The sequence below is a fragment of the Saccostrea cucullata genome, unplaced genomic scaffold, assembly GCF_032062105.1.
Source record: "Saccostrea cucullata isolate Sc308-1 unplaced genomic scaffold, CSIRO_AGI_Scuc_v1 ctg10718, whole genome shotgun sequence".
Taxonomy (NCBI): domain Eukaryota; kingdom Metazoa; phylum Mollusca; class Bivalvia; order Ostreida; family Ostreidae; genus Saccostrea; species Saccostrea cuccullata.
In genome coordinates this window covers 489-5,067 of record NW_026923766.1, presented here as the reverse complement: position 1 = coordinate 5,067, position 4,579 = coordinate 489, and the positions used below count along the sequence as shown (strand labels likewise).

Genomic DNA, 4,579 nt, shown 5'->3' with positions numbered 1-4,579 from the left:
CGACTTCTTCTCAAGAACCACTGGGCCAATTTTGCCCAAAACTCGGACAAAGCATCCTTGGGTAAAGGGGAATTTAAATTGTTAAAATGAAGGGACATATCCCCTCGAAAGGGGGAGATAAAAAAGAAAAGACAAAAATAGGGTGGGGTCATTAAAAAATCTTCTTCTGAAGAACAACTGGGCCAGAAAACTGAAACTTATGTGGAAGCATCCTGGGGTAGTGTAGATTCTAAATTGTTCAAATCATGCCCCCCAGGGGAAGGGCGGGGCCACAATGGGGAATCAAAGTTTTACATAGAAATATATAGGAAAAATCTTTGAAAATCTTCTTCTCAAGAACCACTGGGCCAGAAAAGCTGAAACTAAATATATGGAACACCCGGGTATAGTGTAGATTCTAAATTGTTCAAATCATGCCCCCCGGGGGGAAGGGCGGGGCCACAATGGGGAATAAATTTTACATAGAAATATATAGGAAAAATCTTTGAAAATCTTCTTCTCAAGAACCACTGGGCCAAAAAGCTAAATTTTGGGGAAAGCATCCTGGTATAATGTAGATTCTAAATTGTTCAAATAATGCCCCCCGGGGGGAGGGGGGGGCCACAATGGGGAATCAAAGTTTTATACAAAATTTGGAAAAATCTTTGAAAATTTTCCTCAAGAACCACTGGGCCAGAAAAGCTGAAACTTATGTGGAAGCATCCTGGTATAATGTAGATTCTAAATTGTTCAAAAATGACCCCCGGGGGGAAGGGTGGGGCCACAATGGGGAATAAATTTTATATAGAAATATATAGGAAAAATTTTTGAAAATCTTCTTCCCAAGAACCACTGGGCCACAAAATGTGAAGCTTATGTGGAAGCATTCTGGGGTAGTGTAAATTCTAAATTGTTCAAATAATGATACCCGGGGGAAGGGCGGGGCCTTTATAGGGAATCAAAGTTTTACATAGAAATACATAGGAAAAATCTTTGAAAATCTTCTTCTCAGGAACCACGGGGCCCAAAAAAAGCTGAAAATATGTGCCCAGGGAAGGTCATGGGTAGTGTAGATTTCAAAATGTCTAAATTATGATCAGTGGGGTAGGGTGGGGATGCTTTATGTATAACAAGGGTGAAATCTGGTAAAAACAGAATGGTCAAAGCTTCTAGGTGAGCGATGTGGCCCATGGGCCTCTTGTTTGTAGTTAGCAATTTGCAAACAGGGTCATCATATTAACCTTAATGATGGTATCAGCTTATGTGGCAATAGTCTGTCCTTTTAAATAATTGTTTATACATAGAACAGCCGAAGTGAAAAAAAATGTCAACTCCCTTGTTTCATGGAAAAGAAATGTTACAATCTTACTGGAGTCTGCTTTTGTTCAGTTAAATTTTAAAATAATCATTTAAATATACAGGGTTCTTAAGTTTCATTGAAAAAGCTTAAGAATTTTTAAAGATGCATGCATTGTCTTTTTCTTTGTTGTTTAACATCCCTCTCAGAATATTTCACTAAAATGGAGAGGCCACCACTTGCCGGCGGAGAGCTGCAAATTTTGTCCTAAACTCGGATTTACGGCCATTAAGTTTTTTTTTTTTCATGCCAACACCTACTGTGACACGGGGCCTATTTTTTACTGTCTCATCTAAAGGAAAGGTCTCTATGATTGGGATTCAAACCTGCAATGTACGGATCAACAACTTTATACATGGTTACTCTAGAGCAAATCCTTAACAGCTTTAATTTGCCAGATATCAGTATCTAAAGGCATAGTGAAAAAAATTTTAAAATCCCCAAAGGGGAAGAAAAACTTTCATATTTTTTTAGATGAAGGCAAAGTTATGCAAGTTTCACCGCTGAGAAAACCTTACATTTACAAACTCTCCTCAAAATAAAATTGTTCATTATATTTCAAAACATAGTACTCTTTACCAATCTGTGTCCTGAAGTTAGGCCCACTTAGAGATAAATATATCAAAAATAATCTACACAGCATAAAAACAATTTTATTGACAGTTTCATCATCTTACAGTGGCAGTACATGTACTGTTCCTCATTTCATTTCAATCTAGAGTGAACAAATCTGTATGATATTTGACATGCATCTGATGCAGTTTTCACTCATACTTTACATGTCATAATGATAAAAGAGCATATATGTATGTTACATTCAGTTATTTCAATCATTCAACCATTTGTTCTATAGCTATCTCTTTCTAAATGACTTGGCAAAATCAAACGGTGATTTCTGTTTTGGCTTCTCCTGTTCTTGTCTTTGTCTTTCCTGCTCTTCCTACAAAATAAAGCAAATTGATAACATCTTTAACACATCAATTATAAATGCACATGTCAATTATTAGGTAGTTAATAAAACGTCACTTTTTTTTTATAGTGTACTGAATTCCATCTAGATCCCAAACCATGTTCCTGTATTCTATGGAAGCAGTTAGATAAAGAGCTAACCTGAAGGAGTAACTGATTTTCTCTAAATTTGGCAATAGGGTCATCAAACTGCATGTAGTATTCTAAAACTGTCCAACATCCTCGATCTTACTGTGTGCCAGAGCTGGAAAAAAAAAATTATAATCATTTTCATTTTTAAGAAGGCTTTCATATCACCAAAAGCTTGAATTCCTCTAAATGACATATACAGCGAAATAACATTAACAAAGCAGGTGATAAAAAAGAGACTATTAAAATGGATTGTTAATTTCTGACAAATATTGTTTGTATAAGTTTAGAATACCATTATTTTATTCATAAACTACTGTAAACAGGGTTATTTTAGCCCTTTCACACTTGCAAACGATTTTGCCTTGTTTTAATTTTGCCCCCCACAGTTTTGTTAAAAAAATTACACTGTGTTATTTTTAAACTTGCCCCTCTGTAACTAGGGCAAAAACAAAAGGGGGGATATTTTCCCTTTAAACAGTATATTATGAACAATGAAATTTATTACACTGTATAGAGTGAAAAGGGATAGAGTAAATTCCAGTTTTTAAAATTATTTTCTGGGAGAAATAATGCTAGCTTTTTGGGTTTCCTCCCCCCCCCCCTTTCTCACTATCTCACAGATAACCTACTCTGTAGAAAAGAAGCCAGATCAAACAGTGCTGTGTCATTTGCTCCGCCCATCTTTCAGAACAAACGCGTTGTTCCTCTGTAGCTTCACAGACTTCGACTTACAGTCAATCATTATAACTTTGTTTAGGTCTCTGTTTAAATAGGACAAATCCTGGAAAAAATCCATTTATATCATCAATCAATAATAAAGTTGCCTCAAATGCTTGATTTTTCACGGATATTTTTTGTAGGAGTTTTATGACTATGATTTGATCTCTGCACTATCATTTTGATTTGTACACATCCTTGATCAAGGTTACACTCACTTTGACGTGATCTTTGCCGTCGTACCAAGTGGCATCTCTGTATAACTTGTACATGATGTGTCCTTGTTGATCAAGGCTGTGAATCACAGGAACAGCATTCTGAAAAAAAAAAATTGTAGACTTCAACCAAAGAAATAGTTTACTATTGTGTAAGCAATTTATAAATTAATGATTTCACTGCTGTGTATGCCATTCATTAATTAATGCTTTTACAATCCGATTATACCATGCCGGTCTCTGAGGTGTACACAACAGTCTCAAACAGAGGTGGCCCTACAGCCTGGAGGAAATAATCCACCCTGGTCTCTTCTTAAACCTCCATCCATTCTTAATCTGTAAGTGGAAAGCCAACCATTCAGAAAAGAGAGAACTTTAAAGACATGCTCATCAACAAAACATTTTAGAAATTTTAAAATCTGGACCTTCACTTTTTTAAAGCTAGAATGGACAGTCAGTCTACTCTAGCTTAAAAATCTGAAAGTTTGTTATGAGCAGGTGCCCTCTATATAAGATGTAGACACATATTTGTTTGTATGAGTCAGAGTTGACCATTCTTATTGGCTTTACGAACTAAATGTTTGTTATAAGCAGGTGACAACTATATATGTAGACATATGTTTTTGTATGAGTCAGAGTTTACCATCCACTCCGGTTTGTTATGAGCAGGTGCCTTCTATGTATGTAGACATATGTTACTTGTCTGAGGTAGAGCTTACCGTCCACTCCAGCTAGACAAACTAAAGATTTGTTATAAGCAGGTGCCCTCTATTTATGAAGAAATGTTACTTGTATGAGTCAGAGTTTACCGTCCACTCTGGTTTGTTATAAGCAGGTGCCCTCTATTTATGTAGACACATGTTGTTAAAGATTACCGTCCACTCCGGCTTGACCAGGATCCCGGTGATCTCCATGACCAGTGTGTAGGGGGGCTGGACAAATGGGGCTGGAGGGGCTCGGGGAGCAGCTTCTTCCTGGAGGGCTCCTCCATCTCCTGTTATCAGAAAACAGTAAAAGTGTAACGTCAACAAGTGTAATGTCTGATTCATCTCCTGTTATCAGAATAGAGCAAGTGTTAAAGTGTAATGTCTGATTCATGTAGTGTAATGTCAACAAGTGTAAGTCATCAACAAGTGTAAAGTCTGATTTATCTCCTGTTATCAGAAAACTGCAAGTGTAAAGTGTTATGACAACAAGTGTAATGTCTGAT

At 36.6% G+C, this 4,579-nt stretch overlaps 1 pseudogene; it reads right to left on the bottom strand.

The window, feature by feature from the left end:
* Nucleotides 1-3,101: 3,101 nt before the first annotated feature.
* Nucleotides 3,102-4,363, bottom strand: LOC134264869 (mitochondrial import inner membrane translocase subunit TIM50-like; annotated as a pseudogene).
* Between the last annotated feature and the right edge of the window lie 216 nt (nt 4,364-4,579).